We start from the raw sequence: 22,271 nt of genomic DNA on the forward strand, positions 1-22,271 counted from the left end.
TTGGGAACTTTGTGTGGTTCTCTTTGCTAAATTTCCTCAACATTCTCCTATCCGGTAGGAGGGATTTATGGCCTTGTAAGGTAAGGTGAAAGTGAGGGTGATTGGTTTGCAGATGGCAACACAGCTGCCAAATTCTGATCCTGTTGCATTCTGCAGTAGAGCGTAGCGGTGGCTGGATCTTTGCATCCTAGCATAGCTCTGAAGATGCTCAGCACTACACATATGCTTATGCAGGGGGGAGAGGGATAGCTCAGTGCTTTGAGCATTGGCCTGCTAAACCCAAGATTGTGAGTTCAATCCTTGAGGGAGCCATTTGGGGAACTGGGGTAAAAATCTGGGGATTGGTCCTGCTTTGTTGAGCAGGGGGTTGGACTAGATGACCTCCTGAGGTCCCTTCCAACCTCAATATTCTATGATTCTATAACCTGAGGTAGAAAACACTTCCCACAAACACAGAAGGATGGTCTTGTGGTTAAGGTGCTAGACTAAGACTGAGGCATCTGGTTCAATTCCTGCCTCTGCCACAAACTTCCAATGTGACCTTGGGCAGGTCAAATTTCTCTGTTCCTCACTGTCCCGTAAAATGGAGATAATAAAAGTCACTCACTTTGCTAATCTTTCCTAATTACACTGGCTCATGATGGGACTGTCTCTAATTAAGGGTTTATACAATGCCTAGTACAATGGAGCCTTTGGCTGGGACTCCTTAAATGCTATCATACAAATACATCAATCATCACCGTAGCCAACTACATAACAGCTATGTGGCTGCCAAACCATAGCCTCTGCCTACAGGCTCTTGAACACAATGACTGGAAGACCTGGCACATGCTTGGTCTCCACAGCTGAATATAAGGGGCTGTGCACTCAGAACGTAACTCCAAAACAGAGCCATCACCTGCGTCAGGTAAATGGGACACCAGCTGAAGTTCCTTCACCCCATCCACAGATATAATGGAGGTGAGCAGAGTGTAAATACCTAAGCAATAAACTAGAAAGGGAGGCAAGGCTATTATAGAGATGGAAGAGAAGGAAACAGATGCCTAGCTGTCCTCCTTCAAGCATGCCAGGTCACAAAGGTGCTTTATTTTTATTTCTTTAGTAGCAGTATAACGACCTGCTCTTTCTTCAGATTTCTGTGTCTCTCTCTCCCTAGCCCTCCCATATCAGAATGCTGGTTTGTTACATGAAGGCTCATGCACATGAGCTCCCCGCTTGACCATCGGGGGTATAAGATACCATAATAAAAGGAATATTCAGAATGAAAATCCATAATATAGTTCAAATTTTTCCTGCCATGCAGACACGTGCCCACATACCAAAACCTGATCTCCTGGCAGAATGTGTTGATTGAAATCTGTTCTTTTTTTAAAAAAATTGGGTTTAGCTGCAATAAAGAATCCTGTTGCTACAAGGGATCATTGAATGCAGTCTCTGTGATTAGAAGAAGTCAGTTCATCTATGTATTTAGCCACAGGACTCTGCAGCATTGGCTACAGCAAAGAGTATGTACAGAGTTCCAGACTGATGTAGCATTGCATAAAACATTCCAGTAACTGAAAAAGGTAAGAAAAGCCTGCAGGACTTCTTCACTGTGGATATGGTAAATGATCCTCAGTTACACTAGTGCAATTAGTAACTTCCACAGAGTTACTCATTTAGTCATTCATACAAGATACCGGATTTAGTCATTCATAACCAGCAAAACTGAGATCCAAGATATAGGGCCAAAAACATGGGCTATAAGACATGCCACTTCTGCCGCATCATTTCCCTCTTTCCTGGTGCTCATAGAAGCAGTGACTCGGGGGTTGCACATGGGGAAGGGGTCAGGAAGCATATCCATGTTGTTACTAACTAATTATGATTTGTGCAAATCCCCACTGAGCCGTGGAAACAGCCTGAGTGGGTATTTGGGGATATCCAAGGGAAAGTTTCCAAAGGAGAATCTCCAAAGGAGAACAGGAGAAGAGAAATTGGGGACGAATCGCCTTCAACAGAACTCCACGAGGGCCCATTTACTTTAAGAAAATAAGCTTTATTTTAACCCTTGCAGGTGGTTTGAAGCTTTCACCGAATATTTTGAGTGCTAGGAATGCCTTACTTCAGGTGCCTGTTATCAGGAAATTATATGTAGTATGTACGGTAGAAATAAATAGGCTTCTTCACACAATATATTTATAATAAATGTTTGCTCTTATTTCACAGGTGGAGGGGTTTAACTGTAAATTCCGAAAGGTTTAGGTGTCCAAGACAATGGTTTCTTCAGGAGGTGGGAGGGTCAAAGTATTAGATTGTTGGCATCTAGTATTACATAGTTTTTCTATTTCACTGTTGAAAATCAGGTGATGCTTTACAAACCGGCATCCATCCAGTTACAAAGCCAAACAAAAAAAATATTATTAAAGCTATATGTTAGGACCTTTTAAAGAAGCTTGATAAAAAGATGTTTGAGTGGCAATGTGGTTTAATGGTCAGAGCTTGGATCTGAGTCAGCAGCCGTGGCTTTTGCTCCTTGTTCTGCCACACTATGTGTCCTCGGGCAAGTCAAAAAAACTTCTCTCTGCCTCCGTTTACTGCTGTTTACAAGGGATGATGTTAAATATTTCCTATTTAAGTTGTGAGACATAATCATTTAAGTGAAACACTTAGATATCCCTTGTTATTATTGATTTTGTGAATGGGCTAAAAACAGTCCAAAGCACAAAGATAAAGGCTGTCCCAAAAGCTTGCAGTCTAAAAGACAGACCACAATGAAAAGTCCTAAGAGGAAATAATGTAGATGGTGGGGGAGGGGCCGATGGGTTTTGTTTTATTTTAAGTTATTATTATTACTTAAACTTTATTTTTCATGTGCTTTTCAAAAGGGGATTGTTAAGATGTATTTGAACGAGAAGAGGGTGTTGACTTGCATGAAAAATAGAATATACCCTGTATCGTTTTAGATTTATATCACTAAAAGCTTGATTAATTTAACAGTTAAAGTATCTTTGGCCATGCTTCCTATTTCTGTCACTGTGCTCTTCTGAACAGTGACATAGTCAAGATAGATGCTCTTGGCCAATTTTTTTGCTAGCATAACTCCACTACGTCAATGGAGTTATATCAGCAGAAAATGTGACCCTCTGTACCTACCATTCTGCTAGGTATACTGGATTTGCTTTTAAGGGCCTGATCCAAAGCTTGCAGATGTCAGTGAAAGTCTCCAGTGGTCAGGATCAGATTCAAAGAGGACAATCTCTGGGTATTCTAACAGGCCTGGTATAAAAGGAGTTAATGAAAGGCAGCACTATTCAGAATTATTTAGCCAGCTCCACAGCTGGTGTAATTAGGCCGACTTATACAAGCTGAGGATCTGCCCTATAGTACAGACTTTGGAAGAGAGTCATACTATGAGTTTAGGGTTTGACTCTATAATTAAATATAGGGGTTTCCTTTTTTTTCTGAATTAAGCTCTCCTTTTATAGCACTCTATACTACTAATGAAGAGCCCTATCAAGGTGAAAATATATGCAGCCCGCTGGGGTAGGCAAATCCTAGAAAGCTGTATAGTCAGGCTGAACTGCTTAAGAGGCAAACTGGACTGATCTGCAATGACAAAAAATCTTAGATACCTGGAGTTGCTTGCAAAGGGGGTATGGGCAACTGATGTATGTCAGCATCTCAGCACGCTGCTCTTATCTCAAAGGACAGTTCCGAAGATGACATGTTCATGTCTAATCTTTTACCTTACAATCATTGAAAGATAAGTAGGCCACCAAATTTGAGATTTCCTTCCCGCCCCCCATCACTACTGTCTGGTTCAATACACTCTTATCTTTCCCCTGTGATTAAGGTACTACACATTGCCTTGATAAGTAAGGTATGCCAGCACAGAGGTTCAAAGCCACTCCTCACACAGGTATTCCCATGGTTATCAAGGAGCATGTACTAACATAACTTACTGTATGCATCATTTTTCAGCATGGATTTTGTCTACAAATAGAGCTGTGATAATAACTTATTTTTCAATTCAGTGGCCGAATTGATAAAATTCAATTTGTCAACCAAAAACAATTTCCCCCCTCTTTTTTTGGCAAACTGATAAAGTAAACAATATTTTGTTTCAGTTTGAACAAAATGTTTTGCTTATACCAAAACAAAAGATTGTTTTATAGTTAATCTTTTTTAAAAATAATACTGCAGTAAAATTCAGAAACAGAAAGGAGTTACAAATTGAAGAAAATCACAGCATGTTTTTCTTTCTGAGTTTTTTATTATTTTTTTTTTGACCAAACCAATTTTAATTCAACCCAAATTCACGAATTGTTTCAGTCAATCCAAATCCACATTTTTGTGGGGAGAAAAAGTTTTGTGCAATTTTTTTTCACCCAGCTCTAATTCAAGAGTAAAATTCAAGCAGTGTGGAACCACTGAAGAGTCAGCCCTTCTAGATTTTCCCTTCTGTATAAATTATCTTCCAGTTACTCCAATTGGCTTGTCTTGTTGGTAATTTTCTGAAAAGTAGGAGTTTAAGAAAAGCAGTTCCAGGAAGTAGATGTTCACATAGATTAACAGATTTAAAACCAGAAGGGACCATCTAGTTCAACTAGTCTGTCCTACTGCGTAAAACAGGCCATAGAACTTAATCCATTTACTCCTCTATCGATTCCAAAACTTGTGTTTGGCCAAAGCATATCTTTTCAGAATTGCATCTACAGGAGTCTAGATCTGCAGATTTCAAGAACTTGAGAATCTACCACTTCCTTTCTGAGCTTGTTCAAATGATTAATCACCCTCACTGTTAAAAATTCAAATTAGAAATAAGGCACAAATTTATCTGACTTTAATCTAACAAAGAGAGGCACAACAAGAATCTCAGGCTGGAAATTAAAGAGCCCTTTAATCCCTGGTATTTTTTCCATATACAGTTCATACCAAAACCCAGCATTGAATCAACAGAGTTTCTAGAAGTGCTTGTTAAATTCTGCAGCTCTCATGAGACTATATCCTAGAAGGCTATCCATAAAATAAAGTAATAAAAACAGCAATTCCAGAACACAAATTGGGTTATCGACTGCTAATTACTTAACAAGAAAACAAAGAGGCTGACCCTGCAAATCTTATCACAAGAGTAAAACTTACTAATGAAAATAGTGCCACGAACTTCAACAACATGTCACGCATGAGAAAAGATTATGTGCGGGGGAAAGTCTGCAGGATTAGGGCCTTGACTACACACAAGGCTCTGTGATTTAATTAAATGGCTTGTCTACACAGGGAAATTTCCTGGTACAGATACCTCTAAAATTATACCACTATAGTTATACCAGTGTAACCTTCCCTGTGGACATTCTTATTCTGGAATAACAGTACCCACATGAGGGATTATATCAGTGAAATTGTGATGGAATACACCCCTATATTCATTTCACACCCTCCACGCTACTGTAATAATCTTTGTACAGGGTATGCCTTGTATCATTTGACAATTTATAATTTGCTAGTCAGTATTATCCTGATAAAATATGCATAGAAATAGTATAAATGGAGTTGCAAGATTCCCCTGTATGATGCTATTAATAAATGTTCCAAACCCCATAACCCCATCCAGCAGATGTTGGCAAACAAATCAGTTCTAAACAAAGGAATATGTTCTTGCCTTAATTTGCACTTAAGCAATAAATAGAGTCATCAAGCAGAAAGGGAAAACAAAGGAAGCTGAAAGAGATTGAAAAAAAAATTAGCAGGGAACATCCTTCCACATAGATTCTTTGTCTTTTGGTTCTCAACTGGAAATATTTAAACTATAAAAAGGAGGGTCAAACATACCAATGCACCCCTGTCTGTCTCCCTGCCCATTGCAGTCTCTCCACCTGAAAAGACAAAGGAAATAGCTGTTGGACTCTGGCAGAGGGGTCCTGACTCAAAGTGTTTGGTCAGTAATCTGCTAGAAGCATGCAGTGAGAAATTTTGCTTGAATCTAATATGGTTTGTTCAGTTAGCCCAGTGGTTCTCAACCTATTTACCACTGCAGCTCTCTATGAGTTATGTGGCTACATCCACACAATATATATACATACTACCCGTATGGCCCTGAGGATGTCATATAGGCCGCAGCTATGAGCAGATTGGGCCACAGGTTGAGAACCTCTGAGTTAGAAACTAGTAAGTGTTTTATCTTTATTTTTCTTGTAACTATTTTGGACTCTTATGTCTCATTACCTGTATTCATTTAAAACAGTAAAACAAGTTCATTAACTACAAAGAGAAATTTTATCTAATCCAGTGTGTTTAAGTTAAAGTGTCTTGGCAACTGCATTTGAGATAATAGCTTAGTGTATATTATTCCCCTAAAGGAATAATGAATTTAATATATTTGGACTGTCTAGGAGAGGTCTAGGCAGTACAAAACATACATTTCTGGGGGAAATTCTGGGACTGGGAGTGTGTTGGGGTCACCCTGCAGTATAATCCAGACTGGTGAGAGCCAGGGTGTGACTAGCAGGCTGCAGTTACACAATCACATCTTGGAGTGACCTGTATGCCGGTGGCTGTTTGTGAGCAGTCCAGTTTGGGGGCTATAACAGCAAGGCACCCAAGGTTCCAGGGCAGAGGTGACACAATCCCCCACTGGTCTGGATTCTACCCTGGTATGTCACAGTATCTTTAGCAGTACAATTATACCAGCATAGAAACTGATTTTAGTTAAACTGGTACAACCTCCTTGGGTGGACACTCTTACATTGGTTTGAGTGTTTTAAGCTAAATCAATGTGAGGCATTCAAATCAACTTAAGGGCACCCAGACAAGGGGGCTGTACCAGTTTCATAGGCCATGGAGTAGGGGGGCCACCTGTGTCATGGCCTAACCGCTTTTAAGCACTGAGAGTTGCCACCTTGCCACTTTTTGACCAGCCTACCCAGTTTTTTTAAAGGCCTTGTGTGTTGCCAGTTGCAATGTTCACATTTATGGGGGAGTGGAAAAAAACACAACCCCCCCGGCACATTGCAGCCAGACACCATAAACAGCAAGCATGCCAGTGACACCAGCAGCCATGCAGCAATCTTCTAACTACAGCACGTAGGTCACATGGCTGGCACAGCACCCTGCTTCCACTCTGTGTGACAGGCCCTCAACGTGCCAAAACCACGGTGGCTGAACCTCCTGCTCCTCTCAGTGCCAGGGGTCAGAAGCAGGACAGACGGACCCAAGGTTTGCCAGCAGGGAGGACTGAGGAGGCGGCAGGGGTTCCAGGCAAGAGATAGTAGGGGGCCCTCCTCAATGGCTCAGGCTCCTGGGAGGGGGTAGGGTAGGGGTAGTGACTCATGGGGGAAAAGGCAGGGGCTTGTGTGTCAATGATCACAGGGAGGCTTCCTCTACCTCAAGGGCTGAGGGAGGCTCCTGGGACGAGGTGGGTGTAGAGCCTCATGGGAAGGTAAAAGGCAAAGAGGCCTTGAACTACTACTAACCTCCCTCACCTGCACTGCCACCTGTGTGCGTATGGGGGGGGCGGGGCACAGAGTCATCAGACTGTTGATGGGGGAGGGGTCACCTGAGAGCAGAAGAAGAGGATCAGGCTGGTGGGGGCAGTGTACTGTATGGAGGAAATCTATGATCCCCCAACCACACACACCCACACTTTAAATGGCACTCCGCAACTCCTGAATTTAATTCAGTTTCTAAACCAATTTAGTTAAACCAGTACAACTGAGAGTGTAGACATATCCTAGACCCAAAGATTTTAAAGCTCTTTGATACTAGTTTGTCAGCTAAAAAATGAAAAGACAATGTAGTGGTGTGCAAATTATAGCCCGTGAGATAACTGCAAGGAGAAATAGAGGGAATGGCCTGGTGGGAGGAGGGAGAGGAAGAGAGGGGAGAGAAATGCCATCTGTTCCACAAACTGCAGCCTCAGCAAGGTGAACAACTTTTATATTCTGACACACTAATCCAATCTAATCATGCATCTCTGTTTTAAAAAGATGTGACAAAGTACTCCTGTCTGTTCTGTCCATGCCTCAAGCCATGTCTCATGCTACTGTCTTTTAATGAAACACAACCCTATATATTTCATGCAGTTACTGTAAGGGACAAAATTTCTTTTAGATCATGAATCTGTTTAAGTCACGTCTTCTGACTGGATCCTGAAGATCCTTATTTAAAAACAAACAGTGCTCTCTCGCCCCCCTTCCTCAATGTATACATGCATGCGCCTATTTAGATATGTTACATTCATTTCTTAAGAAGAATGTAATTAATAGCTATCCTGTACTATTGTGGAGTAATTTTCACCTCCAAGCACAGATGGAGAGAGAACAATGAGGCACTGAGTAGGCCTTACTGAATATTTTTCAGGAGTGTTCTGCACCTTATTTTTCTTCTTCCGCAGATCACATTTAACCAGGTTTTATGTGATTTAATTCATTTAGCAGAAGTCAGGATTTGGTACTGTGGGCATAGCATTTCTTACCCAAGCAGACTTACAATGTCTTCAGTGGAAATTCACCTGAAAAAGGATTGACTAAATCCCAATCAAGAGCTTCATATTTGGCCTTGTGTTCGTGATGAAACAAAATCTTTGTTGTTTGGCAGCCCATCAGTGATTTCTACATGTTCCTCTCTTGAAGTCATGGTGCTCTGTTTGTGACCTGTTGCTGTAGAGATATTGTATCACAAACATAGGAGCATGATTTCAGAAGGCAAAACCAAAACAAAAAGAAAAACAAAACAAAAATCAGCAAAAGCAACTCCTGACCAAGAACAATCCTTTTTTCATGCAAATGTCATTAGTAATTAATACTGCGAGGGAAAGGGAGTAAGGGAGAAACTGATAGGGTGTTTTTTAAAAGTCATGTGACTATGCTTTAACAGTCATGTAAGCATGATCTTTTTATATGAACACAACAACATGTAAAGCAGATATTTGTGAACTCAACAGTTAGTGAGATGTACAAAAGGAAACTGATATCACATATTATATTGATACCCTCAGGTTTGTTCCATCTCATGGATCTAAAGAGACTGAGATGTTCAGTTTATAAACCACTTGGTCAAACTTCAAAGATTACATTTCAGTGGATGTTAATCTTTTTTGTAAATCTCAGGGTCAGAAGGCCAGGTCTGCATCCGCCCACCCCCATATAAGAAAGTCAAGCTCTTGGCAGGTATTGTTTTTATAAAATACAATTTTGCTTACCTACCGTTGCATATAGTGTGTTGTGTTGCATGATCTGGAGTTTATGTTCTGATTTTATGAATGATAATAACTTGGCAATGTGAATGTATTTATGAAAGGGTACATGCATTGTGTAATACATACCCTTCACTGATCACCCTGAGCTGATAGGTTGTGGACTCTGGCTGAGAAAGGAATCCATATTCAACTATGAGACCTGCAGGGCTCCACCCTGGGTCCTGAGCTGCTCTGCATTTCCTATCCAGAGATTCTGATCCCTGTGCATAGCTGACCTTGTGTGACTGGACTGTCTGCAGCAGAGATGACTTTGTGGGACTGGACCCAGTTGCTGGTGCAGCTGACTTTCTGAGAACAGAATGGGAAGCCGCAAGTCAGAGCAGGACTTAGTGGTACAAGATTCGCTGACAACTACCAGAAGGCAACCACCCCATGATGCCTACTTGACAACCACTGAATTCATGAATGAAGTTTCAGGTATGTGGGGTTGTCTTCTGAATAAGAATTCTGGGCCTCAGTAGTTGGGCAATTAATAATTAGGAGTGTGGGGCTGGTTATAGCCCAACACATTGCTGGGGTTTTGCTATTTTTTTAATGTAAATATATGGTAATTATGTTTTCCCAAATAGAAGATAACGGTGGTTTTATATTCCCAGGAAACACCTGACAAGGTGACCAAAAGATTTAAATTTCAAGTACCTAAACCTAAGGAGAAAGTTTTTAGGTGGGGCTTGATTTACTTTTATTTATTTTAGCAAGGATGCCCCCTACAGAAGTCATGGGTGTGACCCTAAATACTGTCATTGATACCTGGCAGTAGCATTACAATTTTGTTTATTAGTAGTGGTATCACCGTAGCATCTAGGACCATGGACCAGGACAACGACTCCAAGATCATAAGCAATATCTGGAATACAGAAAGAACTACCAAAGGTTGCAAATATCATGTTTATTAGCTATCTTATTTCTGGGGAGTAACTCATTATTGCTTTTGTTAAGAAAATGTGATTGAGTCACACAAATATAATGCATAAGAGTAATCTTCCTTATAGAGTTTGTACAGTATGAACAGTATAACTGGATATTATCTGCACATACATGATACTGAAAACTCTGAAAAAAAAATTTAATTCTGAACAAAATAGAACCTAAAACAGAGCATGGCACATCCCAAGCAGTAACTAGAAATAAAACTGAAAAATTCTGTAGGGAAACACAGAGTATGCTGAAGACTATAAGATTTAAGCCAGTTCAAGAAGTACCAATTCAAAAGTCCAAATTAAACAGAAAAAGGTCAACAGCATCAAAACAAGGTCACATTATATGCTTTCATTTTTCTTCATTGTGTAAGTGGCTTATATTCTCCCACATCTTTTTTTTTAATTATTATTTTTGTTGCCTCACAAATCAGCAGTAGCAACTATCATCACAAGTTGACTCTGATGAAAGCCAAATAGGTGATACCTTCTGAATCCATCTCCGAAGGTTACTTGGCCAGAGAGGGCTAGAAAGCTCAACATACCTGCGATATAGTTTGTCTGTCACCCTCAACATCCCTAATTCTATTGTGTGCCTCCTAAATGACAGCAAAAAATTATACTCTTTCAATATTCCATCATTATGAAATGCACAAAATCAAAAGCTTCAATTCTTTAAACATTTCTTTGCTTGACATAATCCCTAATTGTAATTTCATGGTCTTTAAGTATTGTGTATTCAGTTTCTGTGAGCAACAAAAAAAATTGCTGTGATTTCTCTTCCTTACCTGGCTGCTAATTTACATCACCACTCATGTAACACAAACTCATTGTCTCTGTGTCATAGCATTTTCCAACCTACCTATTTGTTATCACTCACGTGTTTCAAAAAATTACTTGTCTGCTAGGATTGTTGTACCACAGAATGATGCCTATATGGCAGATTATCTCATTGAAAGTTGACTTCAGGATATTCTTGCTAATATCTTCCTTGAAAAACAAATCAAATTCTAGTGCCGTAAGTCTTAATGCTTATAAACTGTTATATAATAATATGCATTTTCCTTTCATTTATCGTTGGACAGTGTTAGCAGTGAAGGGCTTTGGCATACCAAAAGTATTTTTAAATTAACATTTCTGCTACCACAAATTTCTCAACTCTGGAGCCTCTTTCCATTTCCTGATGCTTTGTTGTCATGGTACTAAACGCAATGACATGGCCTTGTTAAATTGTTTGCCGTAAGGAACATAATTTATGAGTATAACCAGCAGCCATGCATGAACAATATGCCCACAGTAGGGTACAAATTACCAGACAAAAGTGTTTAAGATAGAGTCATGGTTAAGGATATATTGTCCCTTAAAACATCTTCAGAATATGTTATAACAATGACAAAAGTAGAAATTAAGGAAACATAGTTAAGTTTCCTCACTTCCAGCACACTTGGGGGAATGTGGAGGGAGCAGAGCTGGGAGTTTCTCGAATATTTGAATTTAAGGCCAAGTCCTCTGAAGCTTTTAGCATCCCCACTGCTTGATGAATTCAATAGGAGTTGGCAGGCAGTGAGCATCCTCAGGATGCTTCAAGCAGCTTGCAGGATCAGACTTTAATTGGAGAAGGGAACCAAGGCCCCACACATGACTCAGTGGCAACTAACTTTGTCTGTTTTGCGATAACTTTTGAATACCACTTCTGATCAAAATTTCAGACCATTCCAGGCATCACGGTGCAGAACCCTATTGATTTTGATGAAAACTGGAGAAGCCCAATTTCCAATGGTGGAAGAGGAAAATCAGTCCCACATGATGCCCATTTGGTGCTTTTCTATACTATTTTCTATACGTTTTTGTACCGCTCATCGCCTTAATATTTAAGCACCTTTCAATAGCGCATTAAGCAACATGACTACACATCTAGCACCTGTTTCTGCGTGTGCTTGAGGCAGAGGAATCTCTCTGGCAACCCCTGCTGCCTACATATATCACAGGCAACAATATACTGCTCAACCCACCTCAGTAAAGAAGAGTGCCACACTCTAGTACCTAAGCACCTCATATAAAAATATCATGCAGGCTCCCATGAAAAGCCATTTTGATAATGTTGAGCTTATGACCAATCCTTAGGGTCTGGATTTTGCAGCAAGATGAGAATCCTTACTTAAAAATAGACTCAAAGACATTCTGAGTCTGGCCCTACACAGGCATGCAAGTTGGGGAACAATGGCACAAAAATCCTTTGGCCTTGTGCATCCCCACACAGAGGCCAGACACAGTTCCAGTACTTTGGCTCAAGGAGTGAGGATTGATCCAGGCTTATGTCAACAAAGCAGTTAGGAAGAGGAGGGATGATGGATGACCCTATCTCCCTTTACCCCTGTCAGTAAGCCTGGTCCTAGGTGTGGGGAGAACATGTTACATGGGCCACCATTGCCCAAATTCCCCCAAAAGAATTCTACCAGCCTCAGACCCGCCAGGGCAGTGCTGTAAAGGGACAGTCTAATCCACAGAATATAGAAAGAAGCAAATTAACTTCTCTCTGAAATATAGGACCCATTATCTAAATGATAAAAGAAATTCTTTTTTGAATACAGCAGATATTTCTGGACTTAAGCACAAGAAAAAACGTTGCTGGCCGGGTTGAGGGCAAAATACAGAAACCAGTTCTATATCTTTTCACTTAAGAAATTAGCTGATATCTTTTGGAAAGTGCAGATTAACAACACAGTACTTCTTAGCTTAGATAAAGAAGAGGGTGTCACCCAATATAGGTTATACGGAAGCTTAATATTCAGCGTGTGTATGTGTAGGGGAGGGCATGTGAGACAGAGTGAGCATGCACAAGCGTGGAACAGAGAGAGATTATTCACATGATAGTAAAAAAAAAAGGGAAGAACAATTATGTGTTCAAATTACAAGTTAATATGTTGAATTTTCAGTGTTTTCTTTAAACAGTAAAAAAAAAAGTAGTGCTGCACGGCTTCAGAGTTAATAATGTAACTTGATTCGGAATGAAGTAAATGGTCAGAGCTAAGCAAATATTCTTTTTAACTTGTTTTTTTTCTAATTCTCTTCCCCTGAGAGAAAAAAAAAGCAGCCTATCATCACCAGCATGAAATTGAGCCTGGACTGTTCATTTTTTTTCTGTTCTTAATAGATAGATCAATGCTCTTAGTATTTTATTTTAAAAAACCAAACTGAGTGCTGTATGCTGGTCCAATTGCTGATCCCTACTTTTTAAATAACAGTCTATATGTATTCTGTCTCTCTCCACTTAGGCACCAATAATTAACAACAATCAGTTAGGGAGGCTTGTTTGGTTTGTTTTTTGTTAAAAAAAAAAAAAAAAGAAGAAAGAAAGAAGAGACTCCTTGATTTAATTTGGAAACTATTATCTGAATGACAGGAAGTGTGGGAAACATATGGATAATCTCTTTTCTCTCCAGTCGAGAGATAAAGCATCCCTTCTCAATCATTTTCATCTCAATGTTTCAAGACAACAGCTTTTGTCTTCCTGCTCCATCTCATGTCAAGCAGACCCAAAATTAGGAGCAAAGTTTTCCTTTCTTGGTAAGTGAACTGATAGCAGGAACCAGTGATTTTATTTAAAAAAAAACAACAGAATTTTTAACACTAATTTGGGGCAAGTAATTAAGTAATTTTTGCAATGTCCACACTCTCATAATTCCATGTGCCGAATACTTATATAGACATCATCAGCTATACCATGGCTATCTGCACCTAATTTATTACAGACTGGGACTCAGTTGTGGGATCTGAATCTTATGAAACCCATATGGTCTAGGATGTGATTTGTTGAAATGAGAGGAATGTGTATTTGTAAAGAGCTCTGAGATCTTTAGATGGAAAGCATACTTTAAGGTCAATTATTGTAAATACCACTGCCCTCTTGTGATTTGTATTTTAGAAAGTAAATTGCTTACTGCCACTGATACTTATTGGAGATTTATCTTTTAGCTCAAGTGATATAGCATTTGGAGTCAAAGGGCTTGGGTATATTTTATGTACAATTTAAATAGTGACTACTGTTGTTTTTCAGCACATGGATTCTGAGCTAGAGGGAGCTTTGCAGGAACTGACTGAAACCGTTCTTAACAGCTAATACTTCTAATCTGTTTGTACTCAAGACTACTTTACTCCTTGAACAAATGCCATTGCAAGTGTAGTGTTTAAAAGACGCAACCAGCCTTTTTTGAGGCATCTATTTCTTCTTAATACTGGAGAAGGTAAGTAGAAGGTGAAATCAAGATAATGTGTTTGGTCTGATATTCTAACTAAATTGGCTTGTGAACTCCAAGCCATTGAATTTTTCTATTTTGTATTTATTATTTGCTGTTGCAGTAGTAAGTGTTCAAGGGTTCTATTAATATTAAGTTGCCATGAGAGAGACTGATAAGTATACTAAGCAATCTGTGTCTTAGGTATTTATTAGTATCAAAACAACAGTATCTAACCCATCAAAACAGCAAGCTCCCATCGGGATACCCTTTTCAAACTGCAGTATTGTCTGACATTTCTCTAAAATTATCTCTCTCTCTGTCATTGGGACATTGAGGGTAATCATTTATGAGTGCACCATGAATCCTAGAAATTCTAATACTTTTTGAGAAATCATGATTTATTTCTTTTAATTTCTCTGAAATCCCAAGTACTTTAAACAAATGGATTGTCAAACAAATGCATATTTATTATTTCCTGAGGAATAATGTTTAGTTATTACAACAGCACTGCTGCTGCTAAACTTCTCAAGAAAGAGCTTTTCAACCATTTAGTGGTCTCACGCTCCTTTACACCAAAGCCCCTTTACACCACTCTGGCAGTGCAATTACATACTGCTGAATTGAGAAGCCTAGAATGATAGATATTAAAGATGCTATCCAAAAATATATTAAGCAATGTAATCCATCCCGATGCCAAGAACAATTGTTTCCTAGAGTACACTTTCAATTGCTTTGTTCAGTCTTGTCTTAGATGTGCCAAATGATGGGCTTTTCATGATTTCTTTGAGGAGATTACTCTACATTTCAGTACATCTCACTCAGGAAGTATTTCCAAGTATTCAGTCTAAAAGTTCCTTTTTTTAGTTTCACCCTCGTGCTGCTAGTTTTCCCCCGTTCAACAACTTACATAAATCTTCTCCATCTTTGATGTTCAAATCTTTCATATACTTTTAGATAGCTATCATGTTCCCCTTTAGTCATCGCTTAGCCAAGTTAAATATTAACTCCTGTAAACTTTCCTCAGTCCTGCTAACCATTATCTTTTTTTTTCTGGCTCTTCTCTGATCTCCCTCCAATTTGTTAATATATTTCTGGTTCTGTGGTGCCCAGAACTCAATATTCCAGCTACCTTTCCAGTATAAGTACAGAGGAGAAACTTTCACCTGCTTACTGCCACATACCCTGAGAATGCAGCCAAAAACCATGTTGGCCTTTTTGGCTGATTTATTGCACTGCAAATAAATATCTAACTTGCTGATTACTATCAGCCCTAGATCTGTTTCAGAATTGCTGCTTTCCAAACCAATGTAGAAACGTTGACTCACCATTGGCAAGGTCCCTAATGGCCAGGAGTGTTACAGCAACTGTTTTCTCACTATAGCCCCTGTTGACTGTTGCTCCACTCCTGCGGTGGTCTGCCTTTTCTCTCGACTCGGCCCTCTATCTGGGTCATGTTGAAGTCCACCCCTTCTCAAGTAATAAAGTCCAACAGACAAGACTCCAACAAACAATTCTAAGACCTTGTGCCAAGTCTTTTGCCTCTGACTTGATCTTTATGATGATCTTTATACCCTTCTCTCCAGGCTCTGAATTGCCCTTCCCCCCTTACATCAGGGGGCATCACTCCACCTTTCCAGTGGAAGGTAGGAAAACCCATGCCCACTGTCTACACTTGATTCTAATCCACGGACCCTGAGATGAGTACCCAAAGTCTGCTCTGTTAGAAACTTTGCTGCTACCAGCTTGGACTCCTGCCATTAGCATTTCCTCAGGTCTTTCTCCTCGCCCCTTCCTGGTCTCTTTGTAACAACCAACACTTCCCAGAGCTTCTCTCCACATTCCTACCGATTCCTACCCTTGTCCCAGGGTCAGCCACAGGAACTTGCTCCAATCCTGTATCTTCCCTCCCCTGGCTTCCTCCTCACCCTGCAGGCCTTCCTTCCAAAAGTCTTTCCTACTACCCTGCTTCCCCAAAAAGTGACTGCAGAGTGATTCTATTTCTCCTTGAAAGTCTCTCAAGCTTCAGTTCCAAACACCCCTTACGCTTTACTATTTCAGCCTCTTGGGCTTTACTGCCTCCTAGCCCAGGCTTCACTGCCCCGGCCATCCAGATGTCCTTCTGGCTCAGTACCCTCTAGTTCAAGCTCCAGGCTTCAAATCTCCCAAGCTTCTCTTTTCTTCTTCATTGATTATGCCTAACAACCCTCCAGGTGCCACCTAATGGACTCAGGCTCTGTTAACCCATGGTTAAACAGTGTGGTGTTTATACACCCCCATCACAGTAGGTTTCTCTTTGCCATGGTCTGTCTGTGTCTGATCATCTACCCTTAGATATATTAGTTTATGTTTTTCAAGCTGAATCTTAATTTGCTACCCTCTCCATGTTGAAAATCTTCCTGGCCCCACACACAAGTATTCATTAGTGTTTGCAGTATCTACTCAGTTAATATCGTCTGATAATTTCATCAACCCTCCACTTCCAGAGCATGAATAAATATGTCAAACAAGGTTGGATCTAGCCCATGCTACTGTGGAACCACACTGAATATCCACTGATAATTAGCCATGATTTATGTTCCATCATTCCCTTTTTAATCTATATGCAAGTTTTCATAGCCATAGCAAATTACATGTATTTTGCAAGTAGGATTTCATGAGATAATATCAGATACCTGAAAAGAATGCAAATATAATTATTCATTATAAAACACTCATTGCTTATTGCTTATGGGACCATTTTCCCCTAATACTTTAGTATTTTTCCTTGTCTTAATATTTGTTCCATTATTTTACTAGGGACAGAATTAAATTTACTAGAGATAAGGATCATTTTTTCCTTTTTTCTTTCTTTTTCTTTTTGTTTACAGTTGAATATTGGTACTATATTTGCTTTTCTGCAGCCAAGCACCTGCCCAGTTCTGCATAAAATTTCAGAAGTTACTGTTAATGATTCAGCAAGTTCACTGGCAAATTTCCTTAACAGACTGAAATGCACATTTTCTAGCCCTCCTGATATGTTTCTGATATGTCTGAGTTTCCCAAGTATTCCCTCCATATCTCTTTAATATGGTTAGCTTATTTTAGAAGGTCTTCATTACATCTTTTATTTTTCCTGCTAAAAAAAGATTGTAAAAAATGTCAGTATCTCAAAGATTTTAGAGACATCATTAATTTCATATCCTTCTCTTTTTATTTCCTTAATCCCTTTCGTTAGCTTTAATCAGATTAATCCCAAAATTTCTACTACCCTTAATATCTTTCCTCATGTTTCATCCATCACAGTTCATTGATGAACTACTATGATTGCTAAGACAGAAGTTGGCAGAGACAGCATTTAGGGCCACTGTATCAACAATGGAGTACAAAAGTTAATTATACAGTCCTACTAAACCATGAATAGGGTGGTCTGAAGACTGACCTTTACTCTTCCTTACAGCCACCTGGAATTGCCCAAGGTTCTTCAGCCTCCAAGGGCAGACCATCAAAAGAGGTAAAAACATGCCTCTCAAGCCCACACTGCAGGGGATAATGGTTCATCCATGGCAAGGGTTCCCCCAGTGCCAATCTCATTCCAAATACAGAGTAGCCAGTTATGTGAGTTGTGCCAAAACCACCTAGTATGATCCCACAATAAGCAGGACAATCATGAAAACAAACTGGTCCAGAATAACTATCATCTGTGTGGACACTGAAGGACTCCTGCCATCACCACAGAGAAAATAACTGAAATTACTTATTGGTGAAATGATAATAAATGGTCAGACAATGTTTCACATATGTATATATTTCCACTAGAGTTAGTTCAGAGTGCAAATAGAGGAGGGAGTGGAAAATTGCAACAAAAAAATCCACAAACATTTTTCATCCCCACCTCCTTTCACATTTTCTAATGGTTGGAAGTTTTTTGGACAGCTCTAATTCTTAATGACTTGCCTGGTGGATGCCGCTGCAAGCCTACTATGGCTTTTTCTGCCAAATGGATATTCCAGGCTGGCAATTAAAGTTTGGTTACAGCATTATGGAACTTTTATGGGCTACAGAAAACGTTTCCTCAACCTGATGCATTTCCCATATTTGGCTGCATATTTGTCTTTATTGCAACTTAAATTCTCTAACAGAAGTGGACAAATATGGATGTGTAGACCACCTCTTGCACCACAATATGCAATTCTGAGTTGCACACATTCAGCCTAGTTTTTGCAATTGCAATTTCATAAGAAACTCTTAAAGAGAATTTTGGCTACAACATAACAGAATTAGTTTAGGTAACAAAGAGCTTGGTAGACTCTCCACCAGCATTAGTTGCTAGAGAATATATTCTTTGGTAAACTTCATGCATACACATCTTCACTTATCCTAATAAGTAGCGGATAGATTAATTCTTAACAGAGTCTCTGGGTTGCTCCCAAGTACTGACTTAGGTTGGCATAAATAACATTCTTTTCAGACATATACCAAATCTATCACAAAAGCTTCACTAGGTTATGTTAATTAGAGATAGCTTCAAAGGCCCTTCTAAAAAGGAAATATCATCAGCAAGAAAAAGAGGAAGTATCTCATGCTTATTTCTCTTTTTATGTTCATGTCCACTAATCTAACAATTTAAAATTTACAGCCTTCTTCAGTCATCCGGTACATTAAAGCCAAAGCCCCAGTATAAACAATATACTCTACAACTGCTGAACAGCTTTCATATGGCTACTAAATAAAGGAAAGAATATTCAAAACTATAACAAATATCAAGTTATTTACCCATCCATTTGTACCAAACTCATGACTCTAGCATTTAAGCACCTAAAATGGTTACAATGAGCCAAATCCTGGAGACCTTATTTTAAAAAAAAAAATTTTTTTTAATATTCTCCAAGAAATAAATGAATAAGGGATTCCAAGTATCAGGCCTTCGATATCTGATGGGTAGAAAGTTCATTTCAATCGACAACTTTTAGCCTAGCGACAAATGCATGATATTAGATAAGAAAAATATTTTCTGTTGTCACATTTTATTCAAATTTCCCTCTGCCCAAAAGAAGTTAAATACCCTATTTTGCATGCCAGGAATATCCTCCTGTTAATTATAGCAAACAAAAATAAATGCAATTATCTTCTTATAATGACTTTTTAAAAACTAAAGTAAGATGAGCACTTACTTGAGCAGTAATACTAACAAGCCATCAATGTTGAAAACAAAAGTCTTCTGTTGGTCTATAGGACAATACACACACAACTCCAAGTGTTCCCTGGATAGAAAACTATGCAGTTTTTCCAGAGGCTAAAACATATGCCAGAGTATGATGAATCATATCAGATAATTTGGGGATTTTCTTCATGCTCTAATAACTTAATTTCATTTAGAGACTCACTCTGGCATTGGATAAATAAAGGTGCTTTTGTGCCCCAAATGCCAGAGATTTTTTTTTTTAAGTTATTCCTTAGCCAAAATACTAGGCCAATAATGGGTGACAACATACATATTTAGAAGTAATTGATCTCAATTAACATGCTACAGTCTTGTTAGGTACCTCTTCGACATTATGAGTTGCCGTTCTGAAAGTACCCTCAGAAATACAGCCTGCACCTTCAGCCCCCCTCCAGGAAGTTCTAGGGTCAGCCATGGTATCTCTGGTAGCATGGCATTAATGTAGTTTTTCTGCCACAGCTAAGGAAAAGGGGATGAACATGGAAAATCCTTGGGGTCTGACCCAGTGTGGGATTACATTGCCTCTGCATACAGATGGCCCTGGGCATCAATAAATGCCCTGGAATCTGTGAAGCTCTCTGAGGACACAACAGGTCACAGGGTGGCAAGTCCTGCCCTCCCTCTCCTATCATGGATGATGTGGCAGGACTTCCACAAGTGGCTCTTCAAGAAGACTCCTTCTCCAGATCCCTCACAAGAATTTTATGACAAGAAGGGTGATCTGGCCCCATGTTAAGGGACAGCTTCCTCCCTCTACAGCTCTTCCAGTTAAGAATAGGCCTTTAACCAATAGATGTACAGGAGCAAGGTGGAGGAGGCAGGAAAGAGAGTACTGTGACCTTCACATTTAATAGAAGGCAGGATGGGCTCAGAGCGAGGGTGGTCCAAGGGGAGTAGAAATGACACAATATTGCATATATCTTATTTCCTCTTTCAACAGGATTAGAGTTCAGTTGCCTAACACCTGTGTGGCGTTGTCTGGGCACCTGGCCTCCTCCCCAACTGGCAGACGACAACCCCTGAGAATCATTATGCATCAACCATCATGGAAGCTGAGCTGCACTTATCCTGGTGATCTCCTGAGGACTCAGAAGTAAATGTGTCCTGATGTTGCAGGGAAGGAATAGGAAGGAAAAGATTCTCTATTCTCTCTGACTCACACACACACACAGATCCATGCAGCCCAGGTCACAGTATGGCCCACACTGACTAAACAGCTATACTTTGGATTTCACACCTGTATTGAAATGTACAGTTCAACATTTCCTTCCCCTGCCCATTGCCCATTAGAGTAAATACAAAATTTAAAAAACTAAATACAAACATGTCTGGACAAATATTCTGACTTTTTATTTGTACAAGTAAAATAAGATGCTGCTGTGTACTTTAGGGATTAAATAGACTTTTACATTGTAATTAGAGTGTAAGTGACAAATAGCTTAATAGCCACATTTATAAACTAACAAATTACTTCATGATATGAGATTGTACCCAGCCAGTTATTAGTCACTTCTAATACTGAAGTAAAAAGTATTCATGCTGCTATGTTAACAATAAAATAGGTAAATGTTATAGTCTGTTTAAAAGCTCTTGCATTTTATCATAGTGTTTCCCTGGCTTCACAGGGACCTTATTTTTATGTGATCCAAAGCAATTAAATTTTACAAAGAATTTTGTTGCAAAACTGTCAGCTGGACTCTGAAAAGTATGTAGCAACTATTTCTATATACAGCATTTTCAAGAAACAAGATGTTTGCTAATAGATCTTAACTATAATTTAAAATACAACAATAATTTGTGTACTGATTTTGTTGAATCATTTTAACAGTGTTTTATTGCCTTTTAACAACAGCAGAGTAAGTGTAAGTTCATTTACTGTAAAAGACATGGTATTTAATGTATAGTAAGACTAAAGGAGCTCACACAATAGTATATTGCTAGTAAGCATAATTCTTGTCGATGAGGAAGACTGACAGTAATGTCAGAATTAAATTGTAATCTTAAAGTGAAAAAAAGCCTGTAGTAAATTATAATGTAATTTCATTTTCATGTAAGAACATAAATGTACTTCTAAGTAACCCAAGTATTTTAAACCAAAAAGAATAGAGAGAGAATACCATATTTTTTTAATGTGGAAGTTCAAAAGGTGTCATGATAATAGAATTAGCATTCCAGCTAAAGAAAATGCTACATTAATTTACATGTTTTGTATCTATTGTTTCACACTCCTTCTGTCAGATCTGGCAGAAACAATTTCTGTTACTCTCTCATTTTAGCATTTCAGCAGTATGAGCCAGCGAATGAAATTATATTCCTTCCCTTTTATGGCGCTCTGCACAGTCCTGGCTTGAATAGGAGAGTTTTGGTAGATTGTGATGACTCTTTAGCAAGCTAATGTTGAACAGCTTAAGTTCCTGTTACAAATGTTTTACCAGGCTGAAATGCATGCTTTTGTACACTGTACAGCACTCTCTGCAGCAGCAAAAGTAACACAGTATTTCTAGGACAACTGTTTATAATGTTAAGTACTTCAAAGTCTTTTGACTGCTACCGTAGATGTCATTTAACAAATATTTTTGTAAATAGGAAGTTCTACCCTCATTCCATCTGTGGCATGTCTGTTGAGCTCAACAGGAGTTCTACACAAAGATCAAGAGGAGAAGATGACCTTTTGTTTGGAA

At 39.2% G+C, this 22,271-nt stretch overlaps 1 long non-coding RNA gene across 1 annotated transcript; it reads left to right on the plus strand.

The window, feature by feature from the left end:
- Positions 1 to 797: 797 nt before the first annotated feature.
- On the plus strand, positions 798 to 21,868 carry LOC116828872 (uncharacterized). The gene is made up of 5 exons (XR_004374623.2): positions 798 to 960; positions 9,446 to 9,652; positions 14,210 to 14,396; positions 17,673 to 17,880; positions 20,531 to 21,868. It is a non-coding gene; the product is annotated as an uncharacterized LOC116828872 (long non-coding RNA).
- Positions 21,869 to 22,271: the final 403 nt, after the last annotated feature.

This window comes from Chelonoidis abingdonii, chromosome 8 (genome assembly GCF_003597395.2).
Source record: "Chelonoidis abingdonii isolate Lonesome George chromosome 8, CheloAbing_2.0, whole genome shotgun sequence".
In the NCBI taxonomy this organism is placed as follows: Eukaryota; Metazoa; Chordata; order Testudines; family Testudinidae; genus Chelonoidis; species Chelonoidis abingdonii.